The 25,836-nt window shown below is 39.2% G+C and overlaps 1 protein-coding gene across 1 annotated transcript in view; it reads right to left on the bottom strand.

The window, feature by feature from the left end:
• Positions 1 to 25,836, bottom strand: part of LOC150085767 (PHD finger protein 12) — a 529,395-nt gene that overhangs the window by 414,148 nt on the left and 89,411 nt on the right. The gene's annotated exons all lie outside the window — the stretch shown is intronic.

The raw sequence follows: 25,836 nt of genomic DNA on the forward strand, positions 1-25,836 counted from the left end.
ACTGGATTACTAATTACTAAAAACAGTTCGCAAACCATAAGATGGAAGCTTGTTTAGAAGACCTTTATGCCAAACACAATCAAAAGCCTTTGAGATGTCAAGAGCAACTACTTGTGTTTCACCGAACTTTTCTATTGAATTAGTCCATAAATGGGAAACATAAGCCAGTGGATCGACACTGACGGAATCCATACTGACGATAGTTGATCAGACAAAAGGTTTCTAGGTATTTTAAGAGTTGGTGGTTAATTGATTTCTCCATTACTTTAGAAAGAGTAGAAGTAATTGCAATGGGATGATAATTGGATGGGAGAGATTTGTCACCCTTTTTAGGAACTGGCTGGATATGAGCAAATTTCCAAGCAGAAGGAAAAACACCTTTGGAATAAGAAAGTGAAAAAATGCAGCAAAGAACAGGAGTAAGTTCAGGAGCACAGGTTTTGAGAACAAGTGGAGAAATACCATCAGGACTTGGAGCTTTCTTAGCATCAAGATTCATCAAAATCCTTCTGATATCCTTTTGACGGAAGACCACAGGAGGCATTGAATGGAGCGTGTTGGGAATGGTGGGAGGTGTTTTACCAAGATCATTAATACATGAGCTGGAAGAAAAATGGGATGCTAGCAGGTCAGCTTTATCCTTGGCTGAAGTGACAACAGAACCATCTGGTTTGGACAGAGGTGGGAGCAGAGATGTGCAAAAGTTGCGGCCAATAGCTTTCACAAGAGACCAGAATGCTCGGCTACCATTAGGGCAAGAAGCAAGTTTTCTACTCTTAGCCTGTTCAAACTCTAGTTTGGACCGATTAATAACTGCTTTACAACTGTTGCGAGCTTTGGTGTAGGCAGAAAATCAAACTGAAGAATCAGAAACAAGCCAATTACAATATACAACATTCTTCCCTTGAACAGCCTTAGCACATTTATTGGAAAACAAAGATTTAGATAAAGGACGAGATTTTAAAGTGGAGTGTGGGATAAAGTATTCCATTCCTGCAAGAATAATTTCACTGACACGATCTGAGCAAACGTTAACATCAGAAGTTTTGAAACAGTAATCCGACCAAGGAAAAGAAGAAAAGAAGTCTCGCAGGTCATCCCATTTTGCATTCTTGTAATGCCAAACAACATGAGGTTGGGAATAGCCGTGAGATAAAGGTTCTATTGGAGAAGAGACAATCACCAAGTTGTGATCTGAAGTGCCTAAAGGACCTCTCACTTCGACCGTGTACTTAGAAAAAGTACACGGTCGAAGTTTGTGAGAAAAAGATCAAGCGTATTGGCTGAATGATTAGGATTGTCCGGTATTCTTGTAGGTAAATGAACAATCTGTGCTAGGTCATTAGTAATTGCAAAAGCCTCAGCATCTCGACCTGCTGGGTCGGTGTGACTAGAAAACGGAAGCCAGCAGGAGTTGTGAACATTAAAATCACCAAGTAAAGTTACCTCACTGTTAGGAAAATTGGACTGGAGAAAGTCAAGTTGCAAAGAGAGGAAGTCAAAGAGCTCCAAGTGATTAGTGGAGTTGGAAGAACGGTAGAGACAACAGATGAATTTGACACAATGAGGTAGAGAGATTTTAAGCCAGAGCAGATCAAAGAGAGGAGATTCCAAATTGCCAAGTCTCTGACAGGGAATATCAGAACGGACATATGCACAAGTACAACCTTTGAGGCAAAAGGAATCATACAGCGAATAATTTGGGCATCTGAGATGAGCAGTAGTTGAATCAACTGATAACTGAGATTCTGTCAGAAAAAGTACATGGGGTTTGGCAGACTGCAAGTGGAAATGGACATCGTTGAGATTAGAATTGAGACCATGTATATTTGTGAAATGAATTAGGAAGTGCTTGGGAGGTTTAGATATTTTCGCAGATAAGCTTGCTCTATTAGTTTGACAATTCATGGTGTATTCAATAGTAAGAAAAAGTGGGTGGGACATGCTGTATGAAGTATGGAAATTTTTGGATATGGCATACACGTGGTAAGAATATACCCAGATCCTTGACAACGTGGTCTCAACAATGCTCCCCGCATACACACTACTCGGACTCCCTCCAGTCACTATCTGGCAGAGTAGAGGTAGCAAGATTATACACTAGCTGATCCGGAAGCCTCCTAGAGAGTTACCAATAGGTTCGGTCTGGTGTACTAACTAGCGGCCGGCCTGCAAACACCGTTTTAGAGCTGTACCCACGAAATGTAAGGAATATTGGATCTCACCACGACGTTCATCATAACCTCAAAAGTCGTCAATCATACTGCATGATGGAAGGGTTGACCAGAACTTAGCTCTAGAGACTAAACATAACATCCACCACTTCAAGCCTCCAATAACCAAAGTGGTGGTTTTTCACCGGTTGATGAGAGTCATCTACCATCTAGTACTGCCTGGTAACATAGAGGGGCGGCATTCCTCCATGTGGTGTGGGCGCCACACCTCGACCCCTGCTTACGTTGGTTCACACCTGGATGGTCACCCACCATGTACTTATGCATGGAAGTTATACCCGGGATTACTAACAGTCCCACCATCGTGAAGGTGCAAGCAGAGGATTTGGCTGTCACAAACCATCCGGACTTCGCCGAAATTGGGTCCACTTGGCTTGAGTGTCACCCGAATATCAGTTCCATCAGCGTTTTAGACTCCCAGGTAGCAAGTACAGCTTGTCTGGCATATCTGACAGAATGTCTGTGACGACCTCAAGGAGCATATAATATAATGTACATATAATACATACATAGACAGTTTTAGACAATGTTTTTCTTATATATTTCATACTTTGGAATGGAACCCTTTTATTACTATAGGTAATAAAATAACATAACTCAGTATTCATATTTTTGGTATTCGTGCCATTTCCCAGGAATGTAACCCCCACGATCCATGAGACCATGCCAGACCATGGATTTACTGTATTGTTCTCTGAATTGTCTCTAATTTGTTCTCTGACTATGGCACTGCAGGTATAGACTGGCTCCATAAGTGATGACAGGCAAGAACACTGCTTGGTATATGATTGCCAGGGTCCTTCTTTTAAGCTCCCAATCAGCTCAATTGATCCTGATGAAATTTCTTGTAGACTTGATTACAAAAATGTAAGAAAAATTAGATGTAGCATCATGAATACATACAAAGTGCTCTGACATTAAGCTCTGGCATTTTGGCAACATTAAGAAGTGGATTAATTATAATAAAGGAACAGTGAGAATTGGGATGGTCAGGGAAAAAACACAAGGAAATTGGGTACCGGAATGATAATGCGGTTCCTGGAGAGCCACATTTTCATTAAAATTGAAATAATCTAAAGAGTGACATACTCATCAAAAACAAGATGTGAATGTTGTGCATTTAACTACAGAATATGCAGGTACCTAGACTTAGGATTAGAATCTGTAAAATGGCACCTCTGTAGCCAGATGGGAAGGAGCATGCGTAGCGCACGCTTCTTGATTAGACCGGGGTTCGAGCCCGTTACGACCAAATACGGAGGATGTGGAAAGGTCAGGGAATGACAACCGCATATCCCGGAGCAATATGGCCTTAGTTGCTAATGCTACTAAAAAAAAAAAAAAAACCAAACCAAATAACCTGTAAAAGCAGCCTGAGAATTAGACAGCTTTTTTTTTTTCTTGGATTGACAGTTTGCACAAACAGGTGACTCTGCCTTCAAGGGACACTCACTATAGACATGGCCATGTTTAGCATAGTGTCCATGGGTGCCGGCAGGATACTTTGAAAGGTGGTACCAAAAAAAAAAAAAAAAAAAACCACCCCTATAGTAGAATGTCGATTATTTGAAGCACCACCCAAAAAAAAAAAAAAAATTACATGATCTATTTTTAGTGCACTGGTTGTTATTCTAAAATATTACTCCTGCAGCTTGATGCATACATTTCCAATTATTTATTTGAAGATGTATGCAGAAATAACATAGAAATAGTCTTAATTTGTCATTACAGGAGTTAAAAATCAAATATTGGCTTTTACTACTGTGTGGACCCAGGATAGTCTCCTGTGACCTTGTTACGTTGTTGTCCGTTGTGAGCGTGGGAGTATGGTGGGGGTTGGTTAGCTTTCACTCAGTCTGCTGCGAGCCACTGCAGTGTGAGGTTATTTCATGTGTTTTGTTTCTAATTGCTGAATGTTCGAGTTTTTGTTCATGGCTATTTCATAGTGAAATGTTGTGTCATTTTGCTTTTTAATTTTAATACTGCTGACATACTCATCAAAAACAAGATGTGAATGTTGTGCATTTAACTACAGAATATGCAGGTTGTGTTAATAATGGTGTGTTAATAATGTGTTAATAATGGTGTCTACAGGCAAAAGAAACCGCAAAGTGTTGTCAGTAGATGACAAGATAATTATGAATAGACTGGAAAAGGGCAAAACCAGTGTATCTCTTGCTAAGATTTTTAACGTTGGTAAAGCAACCATATCTGACATAAAGAGCAGAAAAAAATGAAATTTTGAAGTTTACTTCAAAGTTTGACAATGAACATGGCTCTAAAAAAAAGGAAAACTATGAAAAAAGCCAGTATTGAGAAATTAGAATACGCTGTTTATTTATGGTTTCTACGAAAGAGAAAAGTCAAGGCGAAATTATTTCTAGACTCTGTTATGCGAAAAAATGTTACAAATGAATCAAAAGTTTAAAAACTCATCTGAGTTTAAAGGCCAGTACACGATGGCTGAAAATTTTCAAATCTCGCCATAGCATATAGGAAGCTTGAAGTTTAAGGAGAAGCTTTATCAGGTGATGTCAAGGAAGCAGAAGCTTTTAAAAAGTCTTTGCTGAAAATGGCAGAGGAAGAAGATTTTCCAAGGATGACGTTTACAATGCAGATGAAACTGGTCTTAATTGGAAGTCACTCCCTTGTAAATCACTAGCATCACGACACGAAATGGCTGCTCCTCGTTTCAAAGCTAACAAACAGCATGTTAGAGTTATGGTGTGTGCAAATGCAAGTGGACAGCATGTTTTACCATTGTTAGTGATTGAGAAATTCAAGATGCTTTAAAGGTGTAAAAAATGCTTGGATGAATTCCAACGTTTTTTTGGATTGATTTAGCCAAGAATTTATTGCAAGTGTGAAGAGGCATGGAGAAAATGAGGGTAAAGCTGATAAAGTTTTGTTTATTATTGATAATGCACCATCCCATCTGCCTCTTGAAAAAATTAATTCAATTGACGAGAACTTCATTGCTGGGTTTTTACTGCCAAATGTTACAGCCCTGCTGCAGCCAACGGATAAAGGTATTATAGAAAAATTAAAAAAGATGTACAAAAAACCAAGTCTTTTTTCGCTTGCTGCTACTAGAGGGAGATGAAAACAGCGTGGTTGAGTTTTCAAAGAAGCTCAACATTAAGGATTGCTGCTACATGTTAGCAGATGCCTGGAACTTGTTGTTGGAGAGAAATCCGAAAAAGGCAAGGCATAAACTTTGGGTTGCTGCCGAAGAGACGGTCACACATTTGCATGATTTGAATGAAGACATAGGTGAGATTGTAACTTTATTTCAAGGGATTCCTTTGTTTTCAGAGTGTGGGCAAGATGATGCAGAGGCATGGTTAAACAACAATGTTGATGATCCTAGATTTCCATATTTTAACTGAAGAAGAAGGAGCAGGCCCACTCATTCAGAGGCCTTCACTGACTAGAAACTGCAATGGCATGGTGTGAGCAAATGTCTGAATACAGCTCTACAGAGATATTGCTATTAAAGAGGAATTGAGATCATGCCAGAAAAAAAAGAATCCCGCATTGTTCAAATAAAAATTCAAGATTACATAATAAACCTTCCCAAGATTCGTTATACTCTTATATGTGTGCAATTACCTGAGTTTGTTTATGTAAAAAAAAAAGTGTGATTTATAGTTGAAACCATGAAAAACAATTAGGTAAGTTCAAAATAAATACAATATACATTGTTTCTTCAAAACGTTTTGGTTATTATTTACAAACCATTTCCTAAATCAATTATTTTTTATAATACTTCATATTTCGAAATACAGTAGCAATAACCTTGTGTGCAATAATTTAATTGTAGGCCTAATTACACTTTGTTTCGAATAAACTGGGTATTCTCATGTATGTTTGATTACCCAAACTATTTGATTAACCGAACCAACCCTGGTCCCAGTTAGTTTGGATAATGGATGTTCTACTGTATTACATTAGGGTCACTGGGTAAGTTATTACATATACTGTCTGTATATTGACAATATATATGTATATTGTCTAGATAGTATGAATCAGAGCTGTACTACTCAATATGTTCTACGTTGATAATAACATTAGTAAAATAATAAGAGGAGTTTACCTCAATATAGTGCGTAGAACACTTCCGTATGATACCCTCCAGAAATTAAAACGGAAAAAACGAAAAAATCGACAACTTACCGGTACATTAGACTAAAATATAAATAATTAAATAACCAATTTAACACAATACAAATCAATTTAAAACAATTAAAAATCAAATTAACACAATTAAAAGAATCTAACGAAAATATTAATTTGATTTTTAATTGTTTTAAATTGATTTGTATTGTGTTAAATTGATTATTTAATTATTTATATTTTACTCTAATGTACCGGTAAGTTGTCGATTTTTTAGTTTTTTCCATTTTAATTTCTGGAAGGTATCATACGGAAGTGTTCTACGCACTAAATTGAGGTAAACTCCTCTTATTATTTTACTAATGTTATTATCAACGTAGACCATATTGAGTAGTACAGCTCTGTTTCATACTATCTAATTAAGGAAGGAAAATCGTTTTGAATATTTTCGTTAGATTCTTTTAATTGCGTTAATTTGATTTTTAATTGTTTTAAATTGATTTTTAATTGTTTTAAATTGATTTGTATTGTGTTAAATTGATTATTTAATTATTTATATTTTACTCTAATGTACCGGTAAGTTGTCGATTTTTTCGTTTTTTCCGTTTTAATTTCTGGAGGGTATCATATGGAAGTGTTCTACGCACTATATTGAGGTAAACTCCTCTTATTATTTTTAGGCGCCTCCGTAGCCAGGTGGGAAGGAGCAGCAGTGCGTAGCACACGCTTCTTGATTAGACCGGGGTTCGAGCCCGTCACCACCAAATACGGAGGATCCGGAAAGGTCAGGGAATGACCACCGCATATCCCGGAGCAATATGGCCTTAGTTGCTAATGCTCCTAAAAACCAAATAACAAACAACAAACAAACTCTTATTATTTTACTAATGTATATTGTCTGTAAATTGAATGTATTCTATAGTCTATTTGCTGTCTATTTGCTGGATGAAAACACCTTGCTATCTACACCCGAGACTGACTAACCCAGCCACAGAAAAAAGCCCATAAAAGTTCCTCGTGTCAACAATGGGATTCAAACCCTGGGCCTTTTCCATGCAGTGTGTAGGAGGACAGTGATGGTACCACTGCGCACACTGAAGGTGGTGCATGTGGGAATAAATAGTTTATTCAACAAATTTTCAAATACATGCAATATCTGAATTAAGTCAAGTTTGACTGATTTACGTGTACAGCAGAGCCAAAGCTTCGTGATCGGTGGGAGAAAGTACTGTGCAGACTGTGAGCACGTTCATGCAGAGTGAAAAAGAAAAAATTTGTGAAATTTCGTCATTGGCAATAAAGATTTTACAAACTATGTATAAATATAGTGCAAATGCATCAGGAATACATAGCTATATCTGAATAAATCAGATTATTAATAAAACGGCATCGTTTTAAGTTATATCTCATATTGTGAATACCTTCACAACGAGTTGCCATGATATTGCACTACTTCGAATAAGTAACGCTTCACCTAAGGAGAAGACTAATGTTACTTATTCTCAGATGGATACCACCACCCAGACGGCACCGTTTCAGGGCTATTTGGCCCTTCTTCGGTGGGTGGGTAGGTACCCGAGTGATGCAATGATGGCAAAACAGTTATGAAGTATAACTCCACAATATGAGAGATGCCTGATGGTGTATCATATATTTAGACTCAAGCATTTAGGGCATAAGCCTCAAGCTATGAAGGAGTCTAGACTATGTATAAATATAGTGCAAATGCATCAGGAATACATAGCTATATCTGAATAAATCAGATTATTAATAAAACGGCATCGTTTTAAGTTATATCTCATATTGTGAATACCTTCACAACGAGTTGCCATGATATTGCACTACTTCGAATAAGTAACGCTTCACCTAAGGAGAAGACTAATGTTACTTATTCTCAGATGGATACCACCACCCAGACGGCACCGTTTCAGGGCTATTTGGCCCTTCTTCGGTGGGTGGGTAGGTACCCGAGTGATGCAATGATGGCAAAACAGTTATGAAGTATAACTCCACAATATGAGAGATGCCTGATGGTGTATCATATATTTAACGGTGCCGTCTGGGTGGTGGTATCCATCTGAGAATAAGTAACATTAGTCTTCTCCTTAGGTGAAGCGTTACTTATTCGAAGTAGTGCAATATCATGGCAACTCGTTGTGAAGGTATTCACAATATGAGATATAACTTAAAACGATGCCGTTTTATTAATAATCTGATTTATTCAGATATAGCTATGTATTCCTGATGCATTTGCACTATATTTATACATAGTCTAGACTCCTTCATAGCTTGAGGCTTATGCCCTAAATGCTTGAGATTTTACAAACATAACAATATCAAAATATATTCGCAGAGAAGCCAAGATGATTGCAATTTTTATTTAAAGATAATGATGAAAATTAATGGGGTATAATTCCGTTTTGCAAGAGTTATTTTAATATTTTAGGGTTTTTTTTTTTTTTTTTTGTACAATTTGTATGGTTTGAATGTTTCAACAAATTAATGAGAATATTAAAAATTGTTTATTACTTCGACATCCAAAGGTGGTGCACTTGCACCATGCTGCCAGCACTCATGATAGTGGCCATGTGTGGGCAATTCTTTTCAGCACTTGGCTGCAGTAGGGCCAAAGCCAAGGCATGCGTAGGGCTTTATAACCACAGAAAAGGAATGGTACTTAATGGAACACAGAAAAGGAATGGAATGAGTAGTAAATTATAGGTAGAGGCAAGGCAGTTGAAAGATTTCATGATAAAGTCTAGGCAAAACACTAATTACCAAGTGGACATTAATCTTAGGGTTGATTTGGCAGTGAAGTAAAAGGTTAATTCTTTGGAAAGATCATCTGTGATGAAACCTGGGGTTTGAAGATTCTTTAAAAAAAAAATCTTCTAAAAAGTCCTCCTTGGCAAGATCTTTATCAAGATTGGGGATGAGGATGGCCAAATCAGACTTTTTAGATGGAGCAGAAGAAATACCAGTAAAGGCAGGTAAGGAGACAATCTTAGCAGTGTCTATAGCAGAATGGCTTTCAATGACAACCCCATTGTTATGTGTAAGACACATTGCATTTAATCTTCACATGTTTCAAGTTTTGTTTGATGACTTTGATGACTGTGGATTTGATATCCTGGCAAGACAGCAGTTCTCATCAGCCTTGAAGACAAAGATATCCTGTTCAGGGACGCACATTCGGATTTGGCAGTGGAACACATCCTCACTCACAGGTGGAGGTGACGCAGAAGGTTTTTTTTTTTTTTTTTAAGGAGCATTAGCAACTAAGGCTATATTGCTCCGGGATATGCGGTGGTCATTCCCTGACCTTTCCACATCCTCCGTATTTGGTGGTGACGGGCTTGAACCCTGGTCTAATCAAGAAGCATGTACTACGCACTGCTGCTGCTTCCCACCTGGCTATGGAGGCAACGCAGAAGGTGCACATGTTACTTGAGAATAGGATAAAAAATCAGGTGCAGCAGCACAAATGGGAAGGGAATTCTTGTCCACTGTGGCCATATTAGAGAGGACTTGGTTTTCCAAGTAAAGTTTATTTAGAGCATGTTCCAAACCAGACCAATTATATAAAACCTTCTTAGAAACTTGCTTAGTCAAGTTATTTAACTCCCTAAACAGATAGTCCTCTAAATCTTTACACAATAAAACAGCAGCATCCTTTGGAGAAAAATCGACAAAGGGAACAGAGACACTTTTTTTAGAACCTTGTGGGCCCAGTTTTTAAAGACGGGTCACCAGCCCAGGTCCATGTGCTTGGTTGGTTCCACTGTGGGACCCGAGTCAATATAAGTTCCATTATCAGGCAAAGCATCTTGGTCTGCATCAAGTATTAGGTTGAGAGGTCAAGAGAGCAGTTTCTGAAAGAGTAGATCTTTTAATTTCTGTGAATGTCAACTGTGTTTAACAACACACAATTGACATTCGCAGCCAAAACTAGTGTTAGTACTAACATTACTTTTGGCAGAAGCAACACTGGAGGCATGAAGTGGTGGAACCCATATTTAGTCTCCAGAGCTAAGTTCCGGTCAACCCTTCCCCATCTCGTCCATCATGCAGTGTGACTGATGACTTTTGAGGTTATGATGAACATCATGGCGAGATTTAATCTTCCTTACATTTTGAGGTACAGCTCTAAAACGGTGTTTGCAGGCCATCGGCTAGTTAGTACACCAGACCGAATCTATTGGTAACTCTCTAGGAGGCTTCCGGATCAACTAGTGTATAATCTTGCTACCTCTACTCTGCCAGATAGTGACTGGAGGGAGTCCGAGTAGTGAGTCTGCGGGGTGCATTGTCAAGGCCACGTTATGTCAAGAATATGGGTATATTCTTAGCATGTGTACGCCATATCCAAAAATTTCATTACTTTATACAGCATGTCCCACCCACTTTTCCTTACAATTGAATACACCATGAATTGTCAAACTAATAGAGTAAGCTTATCTGCAAAAAGATCTAAACCTCCCAAACAATTCCTAGTTCATTTCACAAATATACGTGGTCTCAATTCTAATCTCAACAATGTCCATTTCCACTTGCAGTCTGCCAAACCCCCATGTACTTTTTCTGACAGAATCTCAGTTATCAATTGATTCAACTACTGCTCATCTCAGTTGTCCAAATTATTCACTGTACGATTCCTTTCGCCTCAAAGGTGGTATTTGTCCATATGTCCGGTCTGATATTCCCTGTCAGAGACTTGGTAATTTGGAATCTGCTCTTTTCGATCTTCTCTGACTTAAAATCTCTCTACCTCATTGCGTCAAATTCATCTGTTGTCTCTACCATTCTCCCAACCCCAATAATCACTTGGAGCTCTTTGACTTTCTCTCTTTCCAAATTTACTTTCTCCAGTCCAACTTTCCTAACAGGGAGGTAATTTTCCTTGGTGATCTTAACGCACACAACTCCAGTTGGTCGAGATGCTGTGGCTTTTGCAATTACTAATGACAGTGCACAGATTTATCATTTACCTAACAGAATAACAGATAATCCTAACCACACAGCCAATACGCTTGATATTTTTCTCAAAAACAACCCTTCTAAGTACATGGTTGAAGTGAGTGGTCATTTAGGTACATCAGATTACAATTTGGTGATCATCTCTTCTCCAATGCTCTATTGTCTCATGGCTATTCCCAACCTCGTATTGTTTGGCACTACAAGAATGCAAAATGGGATGACCTGCAAGATTTCTTTTATTCTTTTCCTTGGTCGGATTACTGTTTCAAAATTTCTGATGTCAACGTTTGCTCAGATAGTGTCAGTGAAATTATTCTTCTAGGAATGGAATACTTTACTCCAAACTCCACTTGAAAATCTCAGCCTTTATCTAAACCTTCGGTTTCCAATAAATGTGCTAAGGCTGTTCAAGAGAAGAACATTGCATATCGTAATTTGCTTGTTTCCAATTCTTCAGTTTCATTTTCTGCCTACATCTAAGCTTGCAACAATTATAAAGCAGACATTAATCTAGATTTTGAACAGGCTAAGATTAGAAAACTCGCTTCTTCCCTAATGGTAGCCGAGCATTTTGTTCTCTTGCCAAAGCTATTGGCCGCAACTTTTGCCCATCTCTGCTCCCACCTCTGTCAAAATCAGATGGTTCTGTTGTCACTTCAGCCAAGGATAAAGGAGACCTGCTAGCATTCCATTTTTCTGCCAACTCATCTATTAATGATCTTGGTAAAACACTTCCCACCATTCCCAACACACTCCATTCAATGCCTCCTGTGATCTACCGTCAAAAGGATGTCAGAAGGATTTTGACGTATCTCGATGCTAAGAAAGCTCCAGGTCCTGATGGTATTTCTCCACTTGTTCCCAAAACCTGTACTCCTGAACTTACTCCTGTTCTTTGGTGCCTTTTTCGCTTTCTTATTCCAAAGATGTTTTTTCTTCCGCTTGGAAATTTGCTCATATCCAGTCAGTTCCTAAAAAGGGTAACAAGTCCCTCCTATCCAATTATCATCCCATTGCAATAACTTCTACCCTTAGCATTAGTAAAGGCATATGATGCAAGAAAGCAAGCTTATGCAGCATCAGTCAAAAAAAAAAAAAAAAAAAAAAACCCACTTCCATTTCACCCCTCCCATTCGAAATACCTGTACAGCTCAGCCTTAAATTTATTTAGGCTATCAACTTCCACAACAGGGGATAGAAGTCTGTTCCACCAACCAACTACCCACTGGATAAAGGTAAATTTCCACACATCTATCCTACATCTGTCTTTTCTCAATCTCAATTTATGCCCTCTCAGGTGATTATTCTGAGCAAGAGAAAGAATCCCATCAGCATGAGCATGCTCAAACCATTCAAGGCTTTATACACCTCCATCAGATCACATCACCGGTGCCTAGTCTCCAGACACTGTAATTTGCAAAACTTAAGCCTTTCTTCGTAACAGCAAACCTTTGTTCCATTCACTAATCTTGTTGCCCTTCTCTGTACTCGTTCCATCATCTCAATATCCTTCTTGAAATGAGACCTCCAGACCTGTATACAATACACAAGGTGTGGCCTGACCATTGCCTTATACAAGGGAATAATCAGCTCCTTATCCCTGCTAGAAAAATTCCTGTATATCATTGACAAGACACCATTAGCTACTCTTGCAGCCCGTCTGCACTGTCAGAGAACTTCATATCTGCCTGCACAATTACCCCCAGGTCCAATTCATTCTCTAACATTGTCAGTGCAGTATCACAGAGTTGATACGTTGCTCTGGGGTTGCTGTTTCCCACGTGTAGTACTTTACATTTGTCAATGTTAAACTTCATTTGCCACCTCTCAGCCCATCTGCTCAACCTTTCCAGATCCTGTTGCAGCAGCATAGTGTCAGTAGTGTCCTTAACAACCCTGCCAACCTTTGTATCATCTGCAAACTTGGACATTAAGCTTGATATACAATCATCAATATCATTTATAAATACAGAAAACAATAATGGACCCAACACAACCCTGAGGGACTTCACTAATAACATTAGTCCACAATGAGCAGTGTCCATTGATTACCACTCTCTGTCTTCTCCCCCTCAACCATGCCTTTATCCATAGCAGCAATTTGCCTCCAATGCCATACTGCTCCAATTTGTGTAGCAGTCTTCCATGTGCAACAGTATCAAAAGCCTTTCTAAGATCGAAATATATAATATCAAAGTTATTCCCTGTATCCAGTTCTTTTGTGACTGCATCATAGTATCCAATCAAATTGGTCATGCAAGACTTTCCCTTAACAAAAGCATGCTGTGTCCGAGTTATAACTGAAGTCTTGTCTAGATGATCCTGCAGTGCTTCTTTAACCAGTGCCTCCATTAATTTTCCTGGAACAGAAGTTAAACTCACAGGTCTATAATTACTTGTGTCAGCCTTTGATCCTCCTCTGTGAATTGGGGGTCACATTTGCACATCTCCAGTCTATGGGTACCTACCCTGAGTCCAAAGAAGCTCTCATAATTATGGCTACGGGTTTGCTTACTTCCTTTACTGCCTCCTTTAATATAACTGGATAGATCCCATCCACCCCAGGTGCCTTTTTTATGTTTATCCTCAACAATTTCTCCTACACTTTACTCTCAGTTATTACAAAATCATCTAACTCACTGCCACAGTTTACTTCACCTCTGCCATTCCCCTTCCTAATTAACTCCTCATGTGTGAATGTAGATGCAAAATACGCATTTAGTTTGTTAGCCACCTGAGCAGGATCCTCATCTGTTCAACCATCAATATCCAGTGGACCAATCTGATTCATCCCTTTCCTTCTAGAGTTTACATTGGTAAAGAACTCTTTTCTGTTTTTCTTTGCATCCTTTGCCAAGGATTTTTCATAATCTGTCTTTGCCTGCAAAATCTCCTTTGTTTGTTATTTGGTTTTTAGGAGCATTAGCAACGAAGGCCATATTGCTTCAGGGATATGCGGTGGTCATTCCCTGACCTTTCCGCATCCTCCTTATCTGGTGGTCACAGGATCGAACCCCGGTCTAATCAAGAAGCGTGTCCTACACACTGCTGCTCCTGCCCACCTGGCTATGGAGGTGGCATCTCCTTTGTGACTTGGTTACAGACCAGCTTATATCTATCATAGGCTTCCATGTCACCCATTAATTTATATTTATCCCATGCATTTTTCTTCTCTAGCATATGTCTCATTAGTTCATCTGACATCCATTACGGCCTAAACATTGAACAATATTTCTTAGTTGGTATGTAAAGCCTAGTAGCTTCCAAGATAAGTTCTTTGAATGCTTCCCATTTTGAATTTGCTGTTAGTAACATCATCAGTTGGTCCCACTGTATAGAATTTAAATACTGTCTCAGACCATCGTAGTCATCTTCACGAAAGCAAAATCCTTCCCTTTACCCCTGATGGTAGTTACCTCTTTACGTAAATCCCACTTCAGCACACTGTGATCACTGCCACCTAGTGGTTCCTTTATCTGTAGATTCTTAATGCATGAAGAATCGCTACTGATAATCAGATCAAGAATACTGCTCCCTCTAGTTGCCTCCCGAACTTGCTGATGTAGAAAACAATCATCCAATAAATCCACAAAAGCCTTGCTAGTGTGTGAGTGACCAATCCACAAATTCCAGTCAATATCTGGGAAATTAAAATCCCCCATTATAAGACTCGGATTTACTGGCCCACTCTATTTCCCTGTACAGTTTCTTATTATACTCATCAGAGTCATTAGGCTCTGATGAGTATAATTAGAACTACTCTTTCTAAAGTAATGGAGAAATCGATTAACCACCAACTCTTAAACTACCTAGAAACCTTCCGTCTGATCAACGATCGCCAGTGTCGATCCACTGGTGATATTCTGGCTTATGTTACCCATATATGAACAAATTAAACGGAAAGGTTTGGTGAAACACAAGCAGTTGCTTTTGACATCTCAAAGGCTTTTGATCGTGTTTGGCATAAAAATCTTCTAAATAAGCTTCCATCTTATGACTTGCCAACTGTTTTTTGTAATTGGTTATCCAGTTTTCTCTCAGATCGCTCACTGAGGGTGATGGTAGATGGCTCTCTGTCTTCTAACTTCTCCACTAATGCTGGTGTACCCCAAGGTTCAGTTCTTTCCCCCACTCTTTTGCCCATGTATATTAATGACCTTCTTCCATTGACTAAAAATCCTATCCATAATTTTGCCGATTATAGCATATTGCATTCCACTTTCCATTATGAAAAACCCTGCCCTGCTCAATCAGCTTCAACTTTTCGAATATACGCTATCAATTCCTTAAATGCCGATCTCCAGGTAATTCTCCAGTGGGGCAAAGACAACTTAGTTGATTTCAATCCTTCTAAAACTCAGTCTTGTCTTATATCTCGCAAAAAGGATTCTTCTTCTTCTCCTATACTTATCTTTGATGACACTCCGATTTCTAGGCAAAATGATGTATCTCTTTTGGGGATTACCCTGACTTCTAATCTCTCTTGGTAGAAGCACATTGCAAATATTTTGCTTCCTCTGCATCTAAAAAAACTTTGTTTTCTCTTTCGCTCTCGGCATTACTTTTCTTCCAAACAGCTGTTCACTCTGTACAAATCGCAAATCTGCCCTACCAGGGAATATTGTTCCCACATCTGGGGTGGTGCCAATAAAATGTCTCGCAGGCTTCTAGATTCCATTCAAAAGAGGGCAGTTCATTAATTAATGACTATCTCTAACAGAGTCTCTCCACTCTCTGTCTCATAGATGTACTGTTTCTGCTGCATGCCTTTTCTACAGATACTTCCATGGGCACTGTTGTTCTGAATTGGCTTCTATAATTCCTGCTCTCTCTTTCAAAACAATCCAAACATGTGCTGCCTCCAGCCAACATTCAATTACTGTCGAACTTCAAACTCACAGAACCAACTTTTCATCTTCCTCGTTTATTCATTCAACTGCCGTTTTCTGGAACAACCTTCCTTCACAAGTATTTCCTGAAAATTACAGTCTACATAAGTTAGTCTAATGTCAACAAATATTTTCTTTCATCTTCTCAACCTTCAACCCAAGCACGGTACTAAGTACTATAGGTTCTAATACCTCTCGTGTTTGGGGTTTTCATAAAAAAAAAAAAAAAAAAAAAAAACTAACCGCTAAAAGAGTAATCAAAGGGTTGTTGTTGTTTTGGTGTTTAGGAGCATTAGCAACTAAGGCCATATTGCTCCGGGATATGTGGTGGTCATTCCCTGACCTTTCCGCATCTTCCGTATTTGGTGGTGACGGGCTCGAACCCCGGTCTAATCAAGAAGCATATGATATGCACTACTGCTCCTTCCCACCTGGCTACGGAGGCACCCAATCAAAGGGTGAAAACCCCTCCATTTCAGAAGGTGATTTTGACTGTCCATCAGTCAGAATTAAATTATATGTTTATATGCAGAATAATACAAAATAGTATTGCAATCATAACCTAAACTGGCAAAATGTAAGGTGCCACTGTTTAGAAATAAGTTACAAACCCAGCAAACATAATATAATAATAACAGAAGGAAAAAAAAAGTTTATTTTTAAGAGACTCCACTTCAGAGCAGGGAGCTGATATTAGAATTAACTTTTCAGCTAATGAAAATATCTAACATCAGTGAGACAGCTGTGGCCTTGCCCTAAGTTGTGGAGTATGAGCACATATTAAACCCACACATTCCAGAGAGGATTAAATCCTTAAGACAATTCCTTGGTGGGGTTCACCCTCAGCAAAACGATTGATGAGATTTCCAGTCAAGGGAAGAAGGTCATTAATGTATGAGGAAAAGAAAACTGAACCTCGGGAGATACAGGAATTAGTGGAGTATTTAGAAGAAACAAGCCATCTACCATCATCCAAAATGAGCAGTTTGAGAGAAAACTGGATACCCAATTACAAAAAACAGTTGGCAAGCCATAAGATGGAAGCTTATTTAGAAGACCTTTATGCCAAGCCACAAGCAAAAGCCTTTGAAATATCAAGAGCAACTGCTTGAGTTTTACCACTTTGCCATGAATTTGTCCATTTATAGGTATCATAAGACAATATATCACCAGTGGATCAACAGTTGACAGAATCCATACTGGCAATCATTAATCAGATAGAAAGTTTCTAAGTATTAACTGCCAATTCTTAGCTAGGAATTGGCAGTTAATGGATTGCTCCATTACTTTAGAAATGGACAGAAGTGCAAATGGGATGATAACTGAATGGAAAGGATTAGTTTCCCTTTTTAGGAACTGGCTGGATATGAGCAAGTTTCCAAGCAGAAGGAAAAATCATCAGTGGAATAAGAAAGTGAAAAAAGGTAACAGAAAAGATGAAAGCTCAGGACCTGAAAACAAGTGAAGAAATACCATGAGGACTTGCACTTTCATGGCACTGAGATGTTCAAAATTCTTCTGACATCCTTTTGAGAGAAAATCACAGAAGGCATTCAATGAAAATGTACTAGGAATGGCAGGAGCTGGTTTTCCAAGATCATCAATACAGGAATTAGAAGAACAGTAGGATGTTAGTATATCAGCTTGGCTGGCAATAGAGCCACTGAGTTTTAACTGAGGTGTGAGTAGAGTTGCGCAAACGACGTAACCAATAGCTTTGGCAAGAAATCAGTATGCTCAATTACCATTTGGACAAGAAGCAATTTTACTAGTATTGACAAGATTTTTCCTCTTTTCGATCCATCCAAAATCAAAGTGGACATATCCACAAGCATTAAAGCAAAGGAAGCCATGAAGTGAATAATTAGAACAAATGAGATGAGCAGTAGTTGAATCACTTGATAATTGGGATTCTCTCAGAAAAAGTATGTTATTTTTGGGTTTTAGGAGCATTAGCAACTAAGGACATATTGCTCCGGGATATGCGGTGGTCATTCCTTGACCTTTCCGCATCCTCCGTATTTAGTGGTGACGGGTTCGAACCCCAGTCTAATCAAGAAGCGTGTGCTACGCACTGCTGCTCCTTCCCACCTGGCTACGGAGGCGCCCAAAAAGTATGTGAGGCTTGTCAGAAATGTAAGTGGTAAAGGACATCATTGAGACTGGAAATGAGACCACATGTTTGTGAAATGAATGAGGAAATGTTTAGAAGATTTGGGAACATGAATGAAGTAATTAAATTTTTGAATATGGCATACACACGGCAAGAATATACCCAGCTCCCTGACATAATGAGGCCTTGACAATACCTCCTTGCATACACACTAATTAAACTCCCTGCAGTCACCATCTGGCAGAGTAGAGGCAGCAAGATTGTAAACTAGCTGATATATATGCCTCTTAAGAGTTACCAATAAGTTGGGTCTGGTGGGCTAGCTAGTGGCCAGCTTGCGAATGTTTTAGAGCTGTATCCTCAAAATACAAGGAACACTGAATCTTGCTATGATGTCCATCATAACCCACGTGGGGTTACGTGGGTTATGATGGACATCATAACCCTCAAAAGACATCAATCATACTGAATGATGGAAGCTATGGAGGTTGCCGGAGTGCTGCTCTGGAGATTAAGCATGAGTTCCACCACTTTGAGTCTCCAATACACAAAGTGGTGGTATTGCACCAGTTGATGAGAATCATCTATTATCTAGTACTGCTTGATGACACAGAGTAGCGGCATTCTGATGGATACCACAGCTCAACATTACTGTCGTCTCCAGTATTTTAGTTGCCGTATTTCAGGATTTAACACAGGGCTTATTCCCAGGGTTACTAACAGTGCCAACATCATGAAGGTGCAAGAAGACGATTTGGTTGTCACAGAATGACCAGCGTTCACCAAAATTCTGTCCACTTGAGTCAAGTTTCACCTGAATATCAGTTCCATTAATGTTTTAGACTTACAAACAGAAGCCCAGCTTGTCATACCTGAGAGAATGTCTATTCTGTGGCAACCTCAAGGACAATGTATTGCTCAGGGGCAGGTTATCCTTAATTTAGCATGTATTAAGATGATATATACAGCATCCTTCAACACATATCGGGAAACAAATGAAAAACATCTGGTTAGAAAAATAAATATTTTAATATTGATAATAATACCTCCTCCTCACCACGGGTCAATAAATCCCTCCCACCAGGGATTTATTTTGGGTGTCATTTTGATGATTTCAATAACCTCTTAGTAAACACTTTATACAAATTTTTGGTGTATGGAGGATGGAATCATGCTGCACTCCTCCCACAAGACTGCAGCTAATTCTCTAACCTCAGCTCTGGCCTGCAAATGATAGGTTAACCATTATTCTCTTGAAAACACTTTGCATTAATATGCTTTCTGATGCAAAACATTGTCAAACTGATACAAATAACAGCTCCCCTATTGTGCAAATTTATGACTTCATCAATGACAACCAGTGGTTGGTTGGTTATTGGAAGTTTAATGGTGCATCAGCATCTAAGGCTGTCGTGCGCCAAGTCTAAGGTAATAAAATATAAATATGTAGAAAAATAAAATAGCATATCCAGTTAATATATTATAAACAAAAATATGGCATAAGACATTTATAATATATTAAACATTAGAGCAATCTAAATAAAACTATGTAGATTAATCAGTTGTAAAAACTGAATACATATGACACATTGTTATCGTCGGATAAAATCTACCTGAGTGTATAAGGCTCAGACAGATGGTTAAAACATAAACGGCGTTCATTATTAAAATATGTACATTCGACTAAAATATGACCGATAGTTAAATTTGCTTTACAATGTCTACACACAGGACAATCATCAGCCCTCAGAAAATACAAATGCATCAGGTGAGAATGTCCTATGCGTAGCCGAGCAAGAATTACTTCCTCCCGTCGAACCCTGCGCTGACTAGAATGCCAAAGCATTATTACAGGCTTAATTTCATTCAGCTTGTTGGTAAGGCACCCATTCAAAGATTCTTGCCAATGTGCGCATAATTTTTTGTAGATCAGTTGCCTGCAGTCTGTATAGGGAACTAACAAGCGGATGTGACTTTGTGGCGTTGCTGATTTTGCTGCTGCATCAGCCAAGTCATTGCCTTTGATACCAACATGGCTAGGGATCCAGCAAAAGCGAATATCAAAGTTTAACTCTGAAAGGTTGCAAAATATTTGCTGCACCCAACATAATAGAGGGTAAGTACTTCTCACATTGAATAAGGCCTGAAATACACTTATGGAGTCAGTATATAACATGCACCATTGGTACTGCTGGGTTTTTATATGATCCAAGACCAGTTCTATTGCATGTAGCTCTGCAGTGTATATGCTACATTCACTTGGAATACGACTGCAGATTGTTTTGCTTGGAAAGACACAAGCAGATCCTGCAAACTCTTCAGACTTCAAGCCATCTGTATAACCAACCGGCAAGAATTCAGAGTATCCGGTAAGGTGTGCAGCAAAGAATTGCCGATATATACACGGCGATGTGTTAGCTTTCAGCCAACTCCTAAGAGTGAAGTCACAAGACGGAGATCGTATATTCCAACGGAGAAGAACTTGCTTGACTGAAGTGGATATATTATCCAACGTGAAGTTAATATCATGAACTAGCTCTTGAATCCTGATACCAAAAGGCCGACTGGCAGTTTTACGCGTATTATATAGATTTTCCCACCGTAGCATATAAACACATATCCACGTAGGATAGTCGGGCAGGGATTTTATTTTTACAGCATATCGTAACGACAATTGCTGACGTCGAAGCATCAGTGGTGGTGGTTCGTTGGCTTCAACATATAGACTTTGAACAGGCGAAGTACGGAATGCCCCCATGGCAATCCGAATGGCTTTATGGTGGATTGGGTCAAGCCATCAAAGTACAGAATTTCTAGCAGAAGAGTAAGCTTGGCAACGAAAGTCAAGTTTAGAGCGAACGAGTGCTCGGTATAGTAGTAGTAGTAGTGTCATGTGATGCAAGAAAGCAAGTGAATGAGCTTATGCAGCATTAGCCAAAAAAAAAAAAAAAAAAAAAAATCACACCATTCCCTCCAAATGCCTGTCCAGTTCCTCCTTAAATTTATTCAACCTATCAACTTCCACAACGACAGATGGAAGTTTGTTCCAGCAATTAACCACCCGCTGGCTAAAGGCAAATTTCCATCTATTCTACATCTGTCTTTTGTTAATTTGAATTTATGCCCCCTTAGTTTCGTAATCTGAACAAGTGGAAGGATCCCATCAGAATTCAGCGTGCTCAAATCATTCAAGGCCTTATATACCTCAATCAGATCACCGCGCAGGTGCTTAGTCTCCAGCCACTGCAATTTGCAGAACTTAAGCCTCTCTTGGTAAGAGGATCCCTTCATTCCCCTCACCAATCTTGCTGCCCTTCTCTGTACACGCTCAAGTAAATCTACATCCTTCCTAAAATGAGGCCTCCAGACCTGTACGCAGTACTCAAGGCGTGGCCTGACCATTACCTTATACAGAGGGATAATCACCTCCTTTTCTCTGCTAGCAACATTCCTATATATCATTGACAAAACCCCATGACCTGCCCTGGCAGCCTGTCTGCATTGTTCAGAAAACTTCATATCTGACTGCACAGTTACTCCCACGTCTTTTTCATTTTCTACCACCTTAAGTGTAGAACCACAGAGTTGTTACGTTTCTCTGGGGTTACTTCTACCCACATGCAGTACTTTGCATTTGTCAAGGTTAAACTTCAGTTGCCACTTCTTAGCCCATCTGCCCAAATTATCTAGATCCTATTGCAGTAGCACACTGCCATTACTGTCATTAACAACTCTGCCAACCTTTGTATCATCTACAAACTTCGACACTACGCCTGATATACCTTCATCAATATCATTGATAAATATACAAAACAACAGAGGACACAACACTGAACCCTGTGGAACTCCACTAATAACATTAGTCCAAGAAGAGCAGCACCCATTGATTACTACCCTCTGTCTTGTCCCACTCAACCATCCTTTTATCCATTGTAGCAACTTACCCTTAATACCATTCTGCTCCAATTTGTACAATTGTCTTCCATGTGCAACAGTGTCAAAAGCTTTACTGAAATCCAAATATATGATATCAAAATTATTTTTTGCATCCAGTTCCTTTGTAACCACATCATAATATCCTATTAAATTTGTCAGACAACACTTTCCCTTAACAAACCCATGCTGTGTCTGAATTATTGCTGCAGTCTTGTCTAGATGATCCTGCAATGCATCTTTAACCAACGACTCCATTATTTTACCCGGAACAGAAATTAAACTAACTGGTCTGTAATTACTCGTGTCACCCTTCGATCGTCCTTTTTTGAATTGGGGAAACGTTTGCACATCTCCAGTGCGTGGGAACCTCCCCTGAGTCCAAGGATGCTCTCATAATTATGGCTAAGGGTTTGCTTAGTTGCTTTGCCGCCTCCTTTAATATAACTGGATAGATTCCATCCTCCCCAGGTGCTTTTCTTATGTTTAACTTCAACAATTTCTCCTCCACTTTGCTTTCAGTTATTCCAAAATCATTAAGTATCCTGCTACAATTCGATAACCTTCTGCCATTTTTAAACCTTAATAATTCCTCATGTGTGAATGTAGATACAAAATACTCATTCAGTTTGTTTGCTATCTGAGCAGGATCATTAACAGTCGAACCATCAATGTCAAGTGGACCAATCAGATTCATCCCCTTCCTTTTAGAGTTTATATAAGTAAAGAAATCCTTGCTGTTTTTCTTAGCATCTTTCGCCAAGGATTTCTCGGAATCTGCCTTCGCCTACCTTACCTCCTTTGTCATCTGATTACAGACTAGCTTATATCTGCCATAGGCTTCTGAGTCGCTTGATAATTTATATGCATCCCATGCATTTTTCTTCTCTATTACGAGTCTCATTAGTTCATTAGATAACCATTTAGGCCTAAACCTTGAACAATATTTCTTAATAGGTATGAAACTTTTAGTAGCTTCCACGATTAATTCCTTGAATGCTTCCCACTTAGAATTTACTGTTGATGACATTGTTAGTTTATCCCACTGTACAGAATTTAAAAACTGTCGGAGACCACTGTACTCACCTTTACGGAAGCAAAAACCCTTTCCTTTACCCCTGATGGTAATTAAATCTTTAAGTAAATCCCACATCAGTACACTGTGATCACTGCCACCTAGTGGTTTCTTTATCTGCAAATTCTTCATACACGAATTATCACTGCTGGTAACCAGATCAAGAGTATTACTTTCTCTGGTTGCCTCTCGAACATGCTGCTGCAGAAAACAATCATCCAATAAATCCACAAAAGTCTGACTAGTGTGTGAGTGACCAATCCACAAGTTCCAGTCAATATCTGGGAAGTTAAAATTCCCCATTATAAGACATTCCGATTTACTAGCCCACTATTTCTCTGTACAATTGTTCATTGTACTCATTCGAGTCATTAGGCCTATAACACACTCCTATACACGCAATAATGTGCTTCTATCTGCTCCCCAAATGTTGAAGGAGATAGCACTGCGCATGTTCAAACCGCTCATGCATTTTGCTCTAAGCTGACGGATATGGTGTACAAATGTCAGTTTTTTATCAAAGATAAGTCCCAAAAATTTTGTTTCTGCTACCACACAAATTGGATTTTGTCCAAGTTGAGTTCCGGGTCGGGATGTAGATTCGGTTTGTGGCAGAAGTGCACGCAAACAGTCTTTTGGGCGGAAAACTTAAACCCATTGTTTAAAGCCCAGGAACTAAGGCAATTGACTGCTTGCTGCAACTGTCGTTCAACAACTCTCATGCGACAGGAGTGACAAAATATACTAAAATCATCAACGTACAAGGCACTATTTACTGAAGGAGGAAGCTGTTTTGTAATGGAGTTAACTTTGACTGCAAACAGCGTAACACTGAGGACAGCCTTGGGGAACTCCTTCCTCTTGACAAAAAGTAGGGTATGTCTGCCAGGGGCAAAGGTTGATGACGTTGTAGAGCAGATATCTTTTAAGGGCACAAAAGGTGATATAGATGTACACATTGGCACTAATGATGTTAAGAGTAGGAGACCGGCGGAATTACTTAACAAGTACAGGTCACTGTTGGAAAAAAGCTATGAATTAGGGTTGAATTTGAAAGTGTCTGCAATTCTGCCCAGACACGATAGGAGGGAGTATATGATGAGAGCCCTGTCGATCAATTCGGCCCTGGAAGGATTGTGCAAGGCTCAAGGGGTAGAATTTTTTTCAGCCTGGTCTGTACTTGTTAACAGGAGAGACTGCTTCTACAGGGATGGGATACACTTAAATAGAAAGAGTGCAAGAATGTTTGCTGATGCTGTTGAGGCAGAGTTGTGTGGGTCGGAAAACTGCTAGATTGGGGGGATACAAGGACTAATAGATTAACAGTAGCCACTGGCAGAGGTCAAAGTGATTCTTGCACTGCTTCTATTGGAATGAGCCGCAGCCTGGAAAATAAGATGCAGGATAGTTGAGAGACTGCTGGGAATCATTGGGGTACAAATAAACACATAGGTTGTGTTAGGGTAGCTAAGAAAAAGAACAGGTGCATGTATATTTGTGTGTACACCAATGCTAGGAGTTTAGTAAATAAATTTGATGAATTTGAGGTATTGCTCAAAACATCAAAGGTAGATATTGTGGGGATTTCAGAGACGTGGTGTCACACAGATATAAGGAATGCAGAACTGAAATTTGGGGAGTACAATGTCTACAGAAAGGATAGACAGGGTAGGAAGGGAGGAGGAGTTATACTATTAGTTAAGAAATACATAAAATCCAAGGAAGTGAAGCCAGTCGACATTTCTGGAGAGTGCAGTGTCTAGTCAGTTTGGTGTGACAAAAGCATTGGGAGATCAAAATTCAGAGTAGGAGTGTGCTATAGGCCTAATGACTCTGATGAGTATAATAAGAAACTGTACGGGGAAATAGAGTGGGCCAGTAAATCAGAGAGTCTTATAATGGGGGATTTTTATTTCCCAGATATTGACTGGAATTTGTGGGTTGGTCACTCACACACTAGCAAGGCTTTTGTGGATTTATTGGATGAGTTTTCTACATCAGCATGTTCGGGAGGCAACTAGAGGGCAAATCAATACTCTTGATTTGATTATCGGTAGTGATTCTTCAGGCATTAAGAATCTGCAGGTAAATGAACCACTAGGTGGCAGTGATCACAGTGTGCTGAAGTGGGATTTACTCAAAGAGGTAACTACCATTAGGGGTAAAGGGAAAGGGGTAAAGGGAAGGATTATTGCTTTCGTAAAGGCGACTACGATGGACTGAGACAGTATTTAAATTCTATACAGTGGGACCAACTGATGATGTTACCAACAGCAAATTCAAAATGGGAAGCATTCAAAGAACTTATCTTGGAAGCTACTAGGCTTTACATACCAATTAAGAAATATTATTCAAGGTTTAGACCTAAGTGGATGTCAGATGAACTAATGAGACATATGGCAGAGAAGAAAAATGCATGGGATACATACAAATTAACACGTGACACAGAAGCCTATGATAGATACAAGTTGATCTGTAACCAAGTTACAAAGGAGGTTA

The sequence above is a fragment of the Mastigoproctus giganteus genome, chromosome 5, assembly GCF_048544385.1.
Source record: "Mastigoproctus giganteus isolate SK-2022 chromosome 5, ASM4854438v1, whole genome shotgun sequence".
Taxonomy (NCBI): domain Eukaryota; kingdom Metazoa; phylum Arthropoda; class Arachnida; order Uropygi; family Thelyphonidae; genus Mastigoproctus; species Mastigoproctus giganteus.